Source organism: Cryptomeria japonica, chromosome 2, assembly GCF_030272615.1.
Source record: "Cryptomeria japonica chromosome 2, Sugi_1.0, whole genome shotgun sequence".
In the NCBI taxonomy this organism is placed as follows: Eukaryota; Viridiplantae; Streptophyta; class Pinopsida; order Cupressales; family Cupressaceae; genus Cryptomeria; species Cryptomeria japonica.
Genome location: NC_081406.1, coordinates 170,802,552 through 170,817,438, shown reverse-complemented (window position 1 = coordinate 170,817,438; position 14,887 = coordinate 170,802,552).

Genomic DNA, 14,887 nt, shown 5'->3' with positions numbered 1-14,887 from the left:
TCACAAGTTTATTCTTACAACTACTGAGTACTTTAGGAAATGGATTGAAGCAGTGCCACTTACAAATGTCATAGGGAAGAAGATTGTTGCATTCTTCTTGAACTATATCATATGTTGCTATGGCATCCTCATGACTATCATCACTGAAAATGGGTGGCCTTTCAAAAACCAAGATGTACAAGAGCTCTGTGAGAAGTTCTAGATCCATTACAGGTTCTCCAATCCTTATTATCCCCAAGGGAATGGTCAAGAAGAAGCATCGAATAACACAATTTTGAAAATTTTGAAAAAGACAGTTATTGATGCCGAAAGAGATTGGCATGTTTAGTTAAACCCTTCTCTATGGACATATTGTACCAATATCCACACACCTATAGGTGCCACACCATACTCCATTTTCTATGGCTCTAAAGAAATAGTGCCATTCGAAGTGGAAATACCTTCTCTATGTCTATCACTAAAAGGTCTTATTCCAGATGAAGTACAATGAGTGTCTAGGTTACAAGAGCTGGAATTGTCACAAAAACTCTGACAAAATGTTGCCAACCACTTAAGAGTTTACCAGGAAAGAATGTCACGCAACTATAATCATAAGGTCAAGCATAGAATGTTTCAAGTTTATGATCTTGTGCTTAAGGAGAATCCACGCAACCAACAGGATCGCGAAAAGAAGGGGAAGTTTGAGCCAAACTGGTTAGGTCCCTTAGTCGTCATAGTTGCATATGGGTCTAGTGCTTATCAATTGTTAACATTAGAGGGAGATCAGCTTGAGGACCCATCAATAGCCTGCATCTGAAAAAGTTCTATACCTGAAAAATACAAAAAAAGTGAAAAATACAAAAAAAATCAAAAAGAGAAAAATACAAAAAAGTCAAATATGAGAAAAAGTGCAATAAAAAGAAAATAATAAAAACTTGGAAACAGAAGCTATTTGTCAGCCAACTTCACCATCTGTTTATTCATGTACCTCTATGCTCGCATCCATCCATCGCCATTGTACATATCCATAATAAAACCTCTTGTATCCAATCAGGCCTCATTTGTAATTTCTCACCATGGCTTTGGATCATTGTACATACCCACAATAAATGGACTGGGGGCAAAATCTTGAACCTAGTCGACAACAATCTACGTTGATCTTAAACACATCAGACAAACAATAGCTAGGCAATAGTTTTGAAAGACAAACATCGTTAAATCCAACAAGGGACATTGAGCATAAGTATCAAAATCAAACTCAATATCAAACAATAGAACCATCAATGGATGATATCTTTTGAATCATGTCTAAAACATTTTAGACTGAATATTCAACTGGTGTGTTTTGATTTTGTTATCATGCCTCCTAAGAAACTCAAGGATGTCTTGTACTAGAGAAGCAAGGATGGAGCATGATATTTTCTTTGTCTATTGTTTGTTAGTTAATCATTATTACTGTGAAAATTTGTCATGGGACATGATCAATCAAATATCATTGATGACATTTCGGGTTTGCATAGGAAAATGATTAACTTTTGTCTATTTGTATGCAAGACATACTGAAGTCATCTTGGTTTTATCATACCTTGATGCTTGTATTAACTTTCAATATAAAACTCCAAGTAAACAATGCTCAGGTCATCACGGTTCAATTATACCATCAATGTTTACACTTGCTTACCCATTTTAAAGGCTCAATGATGATAAAAAATCATGATCAATTGACTAGTCCGATGATAGCATGGCATTACTTGCATATTTGCATATTTATATTAGATTGTATTTAGCATTCAAGGTGCATAAGGAGCAGACCAAATTTCATTTTTTGAGGCTGAGGTCAAGTGATGTTATCTCTCTTATCAAGTGATTGAGTACATTGGACAACAACAAAAATAAAAAATTCATCTATCTTTCATTTCGTCATTTTACAATAAATCATTCATTCATTTGGTTAGCCCCTACATCTCATATTGCATTTCATTATCATAACATCATTTTCATTACATTCATTTCATTTCATATCATGATTCATTGTATGAAGTAAATTATAAAAACAATAAAAAGTCATATCATATGGATAGCATCTCATTTCAACGCATATGCATTACAAGGTACATAAAATCACTAACCATAAACATTTTATATCAGCATATAGCGCATTAAATCATCATTTCATCACATGTACATAACATAGTGAATAAAATCATTTATTCATCATCACATATAGAACCACTGCATATTCATCCACTAGGGACCATTTGCATCCATCATAAGCATCATCACATATCCATTGCATATAGAATCATCACATCATTCATATAAGCATGCTCATATATAATCATCGCATCATTCATAAAACATAATCATATAGGTCCATCTCATGGTTACTTCATATACATCACATATTATAAACCATTGCAATATCATGGAAGTGCATCATCATAGTAGATAAGCATTCATCGCATAATCATGTACATAGGCATACATCCCATCATATAAACCACAATGCATCTACATAACCATGTAAATAAGTGCATACATCCATCATACCATGTAGAAAATATAGATAGTAAATGCATCCATAATGTAAAAATTGCATCCATCCATCTCCATCATGACACATATAGGGAAATCAAGTAGGTTGCATCTCGTGTATGATAAAAAAAATCAAGGACCAATGTACAATGATATCACAAAAATATCGGAGACACATCACAAAAAAATGAATCGCAGGAACCATCAATGTCTCATTACAAAGTGTATACAAAATCATCTCACATCAATAGGTCAACTAGGATGATGAGTGGAACTCTCTGGATGTTGTAGGTCTAGCACCTCCACATGATGCAACTGTGCCCGACTCCCCATATTGGGGATCTCTCTGAAGTGGCCCTGTCACTCCTCGGCTCTCAAACTGGCTCCATCCCGATCTCGTGTTGCTCACCTCCGCAAAACTAGGAGCCCTCCAATCAGCAAAAATAGTTGTAAAATATAGACCTATGATACTTGGCCTCCTGAGATGAGCATTGAGCCATCCTAAGGGCCCTCCCTAAACTAGTCCCTATTGACATTGTCACATGTGTCTCTTATCATCAACACATGTCCAAAGGTGTGTCTCTCTCTGTTGTGAGGGAGGCAATCTGAGTCTGGGCCTATGCCATTTGAGCCTATGTTCATGTCAGCTAACCTTGTAACTATGTAGCTTGGGCCCGTAGCTGCTACACCTAGCTCTATAAGCCACTAATCTATACCTGTTGCTCCTGGGATGGAACTCTAATGAATATCTAGCATGAAGGTGCCTACTAAGGTACCTATGCCTCATGTCCCAGTGGTCCCTATTGTGGTGGCTCTATCTGGGGTACCTATTGGGGTGCCTTTTGCACCTCTCATGCCTATCCTACCTATCCTCCTGACCTCCTATGTTTAACCACTCAAGTCTCCTAATCCATAGATGGCTCTTTGAGAGGCCTAGAGTTTCCCGCTCTCAGTGATGTACCTGGTGTTGTCCCTACTGTTGAACCTCCTCCATCTCCCCCATCTTCTCCTCCATTTTCCCCATCTCCTCTGCCATCTCCACCACCATATCCTCCTTCATCTCCCCCATCTCCACCCCCATCTCCACCACCATCTCCTCCTCCATCTCCCCCATCTCCTCCATCTCCTCCTCCATCCCTCCTTCATCTACTGACCCTACATGGTGGTCTCTCCTCATCATCATCAAATGTTGGCTTCGTCTCATCAAGACATGAAAATCAGTGAAATGTATGTGTCATGAAATACTGTCGCATAATCAACAACCATCCCACCATCCATGGTACCCAACAGGTAGTCCCAATCCAGAGCTCCCAGTATTGCATACTCTGCACATGCCTGCTCATATAATGTAGTAGGCCCCCAAGTAGCCACATCCTTTCTCTGCCACGTGTAGTGTGGTATACCCTATGGGAACCCTAAACTCTACCATACTGTCTCATCACTTTGGTAGAAATTGTATACACCTAAAAATGGTTTGAAGATAATTAATTGAATAAGCAATTATTTAATTAATCTCCCTCCCCAATTTAATTGAATTCATCAACAATTTAATTAAATTCTCCCATTCATCTACCTATTAATAAATCTAAGGATTTATTTAATAAGTTCATTTCAATAATCCCCTTTAATTAATTAATTTAAATTAATTAATTCCCCCCATCAAATTCACTTCTTCTAAAATCCCCTAATTAATTAAAACAAATCAAATTCATGAGTTGTTGAAATAAATTAGTCTTTTCCTATTATTTAAATTTTTAAATTCAAATTCTCCTACCTTCTAACCTCCTAAAACTAATCCATTCCATCTAACCCTGGGTTTGCCTAACCCCATCCTATCTTGCACATCCTAACCACCATGTCCCCTTTCCTTGGACACTTTTCCCTCTCATAAGCAAAGCTTCTTGATACTTGTCACCATAGAGATGACAAATGTTCCCTTTCATCCAACCTCTCTAGAAGCTTTGTGACACTTGTCACCAAGTGTTCCCTTCCAACCAACCCCTTTTCCTACCAACCTCCAATTGTCCCCTTTTATGCAACCTTTTCTCAACCACCTCCAATTTAACCATTGATATCTACAGACTTAATCTTGACCATTGATTCATGCCACCTCATCCCTGGCCTTGGAAAATCCTATAAATAGACCCCATTTTGGAGTTGAAAGGATCTTGAACCCTGATTAATTCATCTCATTCATCCTGAATCCATCTCATTTGCATTCAAGCATTGTTACTATAGGCATATAGCATTTTATCATGATCAATTTTCGCTTAAATCTAGCTTATTTCTAGCTTAATTTTCTTATCATCTAGCTTAATCATTATCATTGCTAGCTTAAATGCATCATTTATCATTTATATCCTGCATCTAGGTGTAGTCAAATCACTGGAATTTGCCTAACCAGATCTGAGAGAAAAAATCATACTCGCATTTACTAGGAGGCGATAGATTGATTAGCCATGTTTTCATATGTCTTTGTTTATATTTTCTAATCATGCTTGTAATGATCTATTAAGTGTTTTTGTGTTGCAGTTGCAGGTACATAGGTCTACACTTCATAGATACACAACATTTTGGCACCCACCGTGGGGCCGAAATTATCATTTTTGGCCTCTCAATCTTCATCAAACATTCATCTCTGTAAATCAGAATGTCGTACGAGTCCCTTTCTAGCCTAGTACGACATACTTTGTGAGCTGGAATGACAAGAGGTCCTAACTTGTACAAGCCTTTGGTAAAATTTTAATGTCATACTATCTCTCATCTTGACTCATACGATCTCTCATCCTGACTCGTACGAGTTGGTAAAGTGTGTCGTACGACACTCTGCTTCTATGATTTTTAAATTGTCTGCATTTTAAGGGTTTGATACTTTAAGTGATTACTACTAACGCTAACCCTAGTCTGTTTGTGAGATTTTTGGCAGCCTAACTGGTTTTTGCAGGATGATTGTCAAAGATACACTAGCCAAATACCTAATTCAAAACACATAATGACTACTAATGGATCTATTTTGTAGGTTGCCTAAAAAGAATTCAACTAAACTCTATGTCTTCTTTAATATTTCTAGGCACACTTGTCTTTTGCTAAAGGAATGAACAATCATGTATTTTGTGTTTTTGATGATAGGCAAGTATGCTCTCACCTTTCTTAGGTGATCAGAAAGATAGACTCATCATTTCTTTTCATTAGTGTATATCTTTAGCAGGCTTGCCCTCTCAAGGAGCTAATAACTCTTAAATCCATTACGGTCGGTGAGAGAAGAATGACCTAAGTGGGAATGGCTAACGCCAAGTAATCCAACCCACTATAAAATAAATGTGATTTGATGAAAATGAAGTCAACAAAAGTGCTTGAGAATAGCTCTCCTCTGTACCTTCGGGTATATCAAACCTTGGTTTTCAAGGCTAGGAGACCTCTTAATTGAGTATTATACTCCGATGCGCCGAACGGATCCCTTACTAGTTTCAGTTAAATTAGAAGCTACCTGATTCACCTCCAAAAGGGTGATAATCTTTGTGCAAGATTGATAGTAACTCTCCCAAGATACTTTCCATATCGTGTCCCCATTAATGTTTGGAGTTGGATAATATGGCGTTGAGAATCCATTGTGTGAGACTCAGCAGCCGTATTCTGATTAGCTATTGGGTGTGTACCTAAGCTTGCAAGCAAAGGTTTTCTCTCCTCAGCCAACTTCCTTAGGGTTAGCATGCTTGGAGTCACTTATCATATCATGTGTTTGCTGTGTATTCATCCCTAAATTAAAAAATCAGACATCTAAAACTATAAAACATAAGCAAAACATCAAAATTCAGTGATCAAAATTCGACCAAACAAATATTTTTTATCTCTTCTCTATTATCTATCGTATGAGTCAGGTTCTCTATTGTACGAGTTAGGTGATTTGTCATACGAGGAATCTATTTTATCATATGGTTCATAAAGTTTTGTCATATGAGTCTCTGCTTTTTTAAAGGAAATTTTTGATTTGTCATCTAGTCTTGTATCTTTTGTCATTTGGGACTATGTAATCTGTTGTCTGAAACTTTGTTTTTGTCAGTCCAGAGTTGTGTCTTGCATGCTTTTTTCAGGTTTGTCATTTTTGCTTGGTCAATTGCCAATAAGCTTAAACATCTGTTATCTATCGCTTTGTGCTTAAATTGTCTTCTTGGTTTGCTTGGTCAAACTTATCATCCGTCAAAATCAGACTTTAAAACATATACACCTCAAGATTTTCAAGTACTCACCCTCAACAAGTTCAAAATCTAAACATCTTAAAGTGCATTATCACCCTATTTGATAAATTGATCACTCAAACATAGTTTCTCATCAGGATCTATCATCCTCTATCATGAAACTAAAATGTTTGGCCAGGATAATCTTGTCCCACATCGTAGGATATATCATTCCTACTGGACTTGGTTCTTATCAAATCATCACCATTGCACTCCAAAACCGAAGATCGAAAAACTTGCAAACCTTTGAACACTTGAGTCCTCTTTTAGTGGCATATCACTCTATCATATCTACCTTGACAGTTGATCACTTATCAAAACAACCTTTAAACAATCAAATCCTAGCACAATATCAAACACAATGCCCATTGTAATTAGAGCACAGAGACATAAGATTGCTGAAACATTGGAAATAGTTGAAGATCATAATGACATGAAATACCCAAGCAAAATAAAAGAAGATGTAACAAGCCACCATATCAGAGAAATCAAACAAATCCAAAATAAAAATCCAACCATGTCAAAACCTAACAAGGATTCAAATACATATCCAAAGAAAGGTGTCTCCTTTATACAAATATTAAGGAAATCCATAAGGGATTGTGTTGATGAAGATCAAAATCATGCACCTATGTCTAGCAATGGCTCATCCCCCCATAAACTAATTGACTCTCCAAAGGCATCTATTCCTACACCTCTTAAAAGCTTGCAAAAACCTTTCATAGAATCCTCACCAAACAATATACCCATCAAGCCTATTTTAGAGGATCCTATTCAAAGCTCATCTCCTTCATATCCAAGCATTAATTCATTGCATCATCCCCATAATGCTCTCTTGAAAATTGAAGTCCTCATTCATAGAATGCTTGTTAAACAAGTCCTAATAGATGGGGGAGTTGGCTTGAACATTTGCTCTTTGAGTCGTGTCCGTGCTCTAGGATATTCAAAAGATGCAGTTGATCCCAGGAAAAAGATAAAAATCAAAGCCTATGGTGAAGAAGAGCATTCCTCTAAAGGAATTGTGGTATTACCCCTCAGAGTGGGACCTTTGCAAAAAGACATAGCATGCCAAGTTCTAGATGTGGACCTACCATAGAACATACTCTTGGGGAGACCTTGGATATAGGACATACAATATATTACATCAACATATCATCAATGCTTAAAATTTCCATACAATTGATAGGAAATCACAATATCAACAGACTCAAATCCATTGTAGTGTTGTAATAATCTGAAATCAGCTCAAGAGGTCATTGTTTCACATAATAGGGAGGCAGGACCTTCAAGCACACAATCCAAAGAACAATCATTTGCATCAACTCTATCAAGCATGGAAAAACAAATGCAGCTAAAAGATCGAGGGACCGGAGAATATTTGCTATCATGGAAAAACCAACAAGAGCAACTTGAAATTGAAAGGGAAGAAGCAGATGTAGGAGTCGATATATTTCACATGTATGTAGGACAAATGTTAGGAACTAGCCTGCTTGAATCAGAATCACATTCAGTTGACATGGATTTAACCGAGGATGATCAAGATTTTCTTATGTGAGGTCATTCTGACGAGAGTATCGATCTAGACATGGAAATACATACTAAAATCCCTGATGTCTCTATCATGACCCCAAATATCTTTGACATAATTTAACATGAGGAGCCTTTATCCTTAATCCCTTCTGAACCTATGGACTGGGAAAATGAAGGACATGCTATCATTGATACCTTTCCTAATGACCATGCCATATCTGTTTATCTTAATGCAATCGAACTTGTAATAACTCTCACCAGGAATGTCAGCAACGCATCCTCCAGTCAAGTGGGTGCCAAATCTCCTAGTCGCAAAAGTGAAAATAACGAAAAGAATATCAAGTCTAATGCTGAAAACCATTTATTGGCAACATTAGATCAGGAAAAAGTAAAAATAAATGACGCATCTAACTGTGAAAACCTCCTTCAGGCACTGGAAGATGGGAGATTTGACACTTTACCTAAGCACTATCAAGAAAGTTCATCCATTTTGATCGAGCCAATAGAAGTAGTTAACATTGGCACAATAGAGCAACCAAAGATTCTTCATCCAGTGAATTCTCTATCAGAAGAAGAAATGCAATAATATATAGAGTTCTTCAAACAATGACAAATCAATTTTTCCTGGCCATATGTAGACATGCCAGGGTTAGATCTAGAGCTTATTATGCATCACTTAAATGTTAGTCCAGGAGCCAAACCATTCAAACAAAAGTTAAGAAAAATGCATCCTCATATTGCATTTCTAGTCAAAACAGAACTAAAGAAATTATTGGATGTAGGATTCATCAGACCTGTAGCATATCCTCAATGGGTATCCAACATCGTTCCTATTTCAAAACCAGATAAAAGCATCAGAATATGCACAGACTTCAGAGATCTTAATAATGCATGTCCAAAGGATGACTTTCCTTTGCCTAACATTGACATCATTGTAGATTTAACTGCTGCACACTCCATGTTGTCTTTAATGGATGGTTTCTTCAGATACAATCAGATCAAAATAGCACCTGAAGACCAAGAAAAAACATCTTTCACATGTCCATGGGGTACTTTCTATTGGAACATCATGCCTTTTGGATTAAAGAACGCAGGTGCTACATATCAAAGAGCTATGACAACTATATTTCATGACATGATGCATACATTCATGGAAGACTATGTGGATGACATATTGGCTAAATCATACAACAAAGAAGAACATATAGAGATACTAGAAAAGATCTTTGACCGGGTAGAACAATACAAGCTATGGCTAAATACTAAGAAATGTGCTTTCAGTGTTACTTCAAGCAAGCTATTGGGATACATTGTTTCAGCTAGAGGTATCGAAGTAGATCCAGCTAAGGTTAAAGAAATCATGGAACTGGCATCTTCCAAGAATATCAATCAACTAAGATAACTTCAAGGAAGACTCCAATCAATCAGAATATTTGTTGCTCAACTAGCGGATAAATGTCAACTATTTACTCATCTATTGCATAAAAATATTTATTTCAAGTGGGACCATCAATGTGAAGACGCATTCAATAAGATCAAGAAATATCTCATGCAACCACCTGTCCTAATGTCACCAATTCCACTAAAACCATTGTTACTCTATGTATCAACTACCGAAACATCATTAGGAGTTTTGCTTGCACAACAGGATAATGAAGAAAAAGAATGAGTTATCTACTACATCAATAGAACACTAGTAGGATACGAGATCAACTATTCACCAACAAAAAAAGCATGCTTGGCAGTAGTTTTTGCTTCTCAAAAATTATGACATTATTTACAATCTCACTCCATCAAGTTGATAGCTAAAATTGATCCTCTGAAATATTTACTCAGCAAAGCAACATTAACAGGACGACTAGCAAAATGGATCATGATCCTGAGTGAGTTTGATATTGAGTATGTTGACAGAAAAGCTATAAAAGGACAAGTCATTGCAGATCAAATAGTTGAGGAACCACTTCAAGATGATCATCCTTTACAGATTGATTTTCCCGATGCTGATATTCTAACAATCACAACAAAAACATGGAAACTATACTTTGATGGTTCATATACACAACACAGATCAGGAGCAGGCATTCTATTCATCACACCACAAGGTCATACAATTTTGAAAGCATACAAATTAAGCTTTCTATGCACCAAAAACACAGTAGTATATGAAGCTTTGGTTACAGGTATCAAAATGGCTATAGAATGGAACATTACACAACTTCAAGTCTTTGGAGACTCTCAACTCGTCATCAATCAAATTAATGATGACTATCAAACAAAGGACAAAAAATTAATGCCTTATAAAAAGATGGTTGATGATATCAAGAAATACTTTGTAGAAATAACTTTTCAGCAGATTCCAAGGAATGACAACAAAGCAGCAGATGGCATGGCTACACTTGCTTCTCTCCTTAAGACACAAGAAAATCAACAACATTATGAATTCTTGGTAGAAGAGTTGTTTTAGCCTGCTTATAATTGTCCTGATTCCCAAACTATCTGTCACCTTGTGGAGCATGATTCCTCCCATTACGGCCAAACTTACACATACCTGAAAGATAACATCTTACCTCCTGACTTATCAAAAAATCAAAAGAGAAACTTTATTTTCCAATCCTCCCATTTTACTCTTGTCACGAATATGTTGTTTAAATGAGGTCTAGACAGTACTCTTTTAGGATGTCTCAAACAAGAAGAATCTGAGAAGGCCTTACATGAAGTCCATAATGGCATTTGTGGCACTCATTCAAGTGGTCTTACCCTTTTGAAAAAATTCATACGCTTGGGCTATTATTGGCCAACTATGGAATGAGATTCTTTTCAGATAGCTAGAACATGCAAACAATGTCAGATTTATGGGAATTTGATTCATGCACTAGCACAAGAACTTCATGCTTTGGCAACATCTTGGCCTTTTTGCCAATGGGGTCTTGATCTAGTAGGAAAGATAAATCCTTCTTCATCCAATGGTCACAAATTCATCTTGGTAGCTACAAAATATTTTACAAAATGGATTGAGGTTGTACCTCTTACAAATATCATAGGAAAACAAATTGTTGCATTTATCTTAAACTACATCATTTGTCGCTATGGAATACCAATGACTATTATCACTGATAATGGGTGAACATTCAAGAATCAAGATGTACAAGAGCTATGTGAGAAATTCAAGATCTAGCATAGATTCTCCACACCCTATTATCCATAGGGGAAAGGGCAAGCAAAAGCATCTAACAAAACTATTCTGAAAATCTTCAAAAAGACAGTGAATGATGCTGATAGAGATTGGCATATTCAACTAAACCCTGCTCTATGGGCCTACTGTACCAGTATCCACACACCAACATGTGCCACACCTTTCTCTCTTGTATATGGATCAGAAACAATATTGCCAATCGAAGTAGAGATACCTTTTCTATGTGTATCATTAAAAGGTCTTATCCCAGATGAAGAATGAGTATCTAGACTACAAGAGTTAGAACTGATCCATGAACGAAGACAAAATGCCTTTGATCATTTAAAGGTATATCAACCAAGAATGTGTTAGAGCTATAATCATAGGGTCAAACCATGAATTTTTCAAGTAGGGTAACTAGTACTAAAAGAAAATCCATGCAATCAGGCAAATCGAGAAAAGAAAGGAAATTTTGAACCAAACTGGTTAGGTCCATTTGTGGTCACAGCAGTATTTGGATCAGAGCATATCAACTATCAAAATAGGATGGAGATCAGCTCGAGGAACCTATCAATAGCATGCATCTGAAAAAAAATTATGTCTAAAAAAGAAGAAAAATAAAAAATAGTAAAAAATCAGAAAAATAAAAAACAGTGAAAAAGCAGAAAAATCCAAAAAGTGTGAAAAAAAAAATCAAATATGAGAAAAACTGTAATAAAAACAGATGGTGAAAACCTGGCAAACAAGCGCTATCTGTCAACTAGCTCTTCCATCTATTATTTCATGCATCTTTCCACTTGCATTCATCCTCCATCAGCGCTATCCATATCCATCATAAGCATTTGTACATATGCAGGCATCCTAGCTAAATCTCTCGCCATGGTTTGGATCATTGGGTATATCATAACGAATTTGTTTCTAGGCTTGGGGAAAAATAATGCACTTAGTTGGGGGCAAAACTTTTGATCAATTCTGAGCTTAATCAAACAGGTAGAACAAATGGTTAGACAACTCTTATCAAGTGAAAACTGTGACATATCCAACATTGAACACGAGATCAAATTATCAACCATCAAACTATCACAAAGTCAGTCTAAGAACATCAAACACGTTTCAATGGATGATATCTTTTGGATATTGATTTTAACATGATTGTTCAACTTTTCTATAATTGATTTTCGCTATCATGATTTCTGAGTGACTCCAGGATGTCTTTGACTAGAGGATTAGGGAAGGAACATGATATTTTTCTTGTCTACTGTCTGAAAATTAATCATTAATATGTGCAAATTTGTCTCAGGACATGATCATCGGAATATCATTGAAGACATTTCCAATTTGCGTATTAAAATGATTAATACTACCTGTTTTACGCAAGCAACACTCAGGTCATCTCGGTTTAATTATACCTTGATGCTTGTGCTAACTTACCATATCCAAATCTAGGAAAGCAGTGCTCAGGTCATCATGGTTTAATAATACCATCGATGTTTGCACTCACTTCCCACATTCCAAAAGCTCAATGATGACAAAAATCAATAATCTAGTGACTGGTCCAGTCGTAGCTTTGCATTTCATTAACATTCGCATTAGCGTTTAATTTGCATTCCATTCTTGCATAGGATCACAAAATCTCATTTTATCCAAGGTTAAAATCTATCGTAGGAATCATCAATGTATTATCATAGGTGTATACACAATTAGAATGATGACTCATCTCTCTCCAGATATCGTTAGTCCAACACGAATCTTATGCTACCCCCTCAAATGTACCAACATCAGCAAATCTAAATCATCTTGCAACCTGATATCAACAAACTATCAGTTCTTTATCCAATCAACCTTATCCATTCTATCAATCAATCACATTTGATCTATTTTATCATGTCTTATATAGGAGGTATCTTTCCTGAAAACAGACGCTTCTGATCAAGTCTTATACAGGATATATCATTCCTGAAAATAGACGCTTGTGATCATCTTTGCCTTATACGGGAGGTATCTTTCCTAAAACCAGACTAAATCTATATCTTATCAAATCTAATCAAGATTATCTTGTCAATCAAGATTTATCAAACCCTATCAATCATCATGATCAAAGAACTCGCACTTTCATCAATCAATGTTGCAGAATCGAATCTTTTCTAATCAGGACATCAATTTCATAATTATCCAATCACTCCAACAAATCAATTATCTCAATTGATCTCCCGAGGGGGCATACTCATACCACAAATTTATCAATCAAGGTCTGGGGCATCCTATCAAATCAATATCATCATCAAACAGAAATTATTCTTTGAATCAACACCTCATCACACCTCACTTCAAAGAGGGGCAAAATGTATACACCTAAAAATGGTCTGAAGATAATTAATTGAATAAGCAACTATTTAATTAATCTCCCTCCCCAATTTAATTGAATTCATCAACAATTTGATTAATTTCTCCCATTCATCTACCTATTAATAAATCTAAGGATTTATTTAATAAGTTCATTTCAATAATCCCCTTTAATTAATTAATTCAAATTAATTAATTCCCCCCATCAAATTCACTTCTTCTAAAATCCCCTAATTAATTAAAACAAATCAAATTCATGAGTTGTTGAAATTAATTAGCCTTTTCCTATTATTTAAATTTTTAAATTCAAATTCTCCTAACTTCTAACCTCCTAAACCTAACCCATTCCTTCTAACCCCGGGTTTGCCTAACTCCATCCTAGCTTGCACATGCTAACCACCATGTCCCCTTTCCTTGGACACTTTTCCCTCTCATAAGCAAAGATTCTTGTCACTTGTCACCATAGAGATGACAAATGTTCCCTTTCATCCAACCTCTCTAGAAGCTTTGTGACACTTGTCACCAAGTGTTCCCTTCCAACCAACCCCTTTTCCTACCAACCTCCAATTGTCCCCTTTTATCCAACCTTTTCTCAACCACCTCCAATTTAACCATTGATATCTTCAGACTTAATCTTGACCGTTGATTCATGCCACCTCACCCCTAGCCTTGGAAAATCCTATAAATAGACCCCATTTTGGAGTTCAAAGTATCCTGAACCCTGATTGATTCATCTCATTCATCTCGAATCCATCTCATTTGTATTCAAGAATTGTTACTACAGGTGAAGAGGGGAAAATAGATTTGAAGGTCAAATGATCAAAACATAATGAAATAAACATGCAAAATGCTAAAATATCATTAAAAGATCATTTCACCTTGCTATTTTACCTTCTCCTTCCGATTGAGCTTGATGAAGTGAAGGCGCCCCTTGATAATGCTCCACTTGATGTGCTCCTTTGATTGTTGGATGTGGATGGCTCTCCAATGTTGTGCACAAATGGAATGGATTTGAAAAATGATAAGAATGAGATGATCAAGTTGCCAAGATGATTTCCTGGGCTCAAAAGGGCAGCATAAACTTACTGGATTT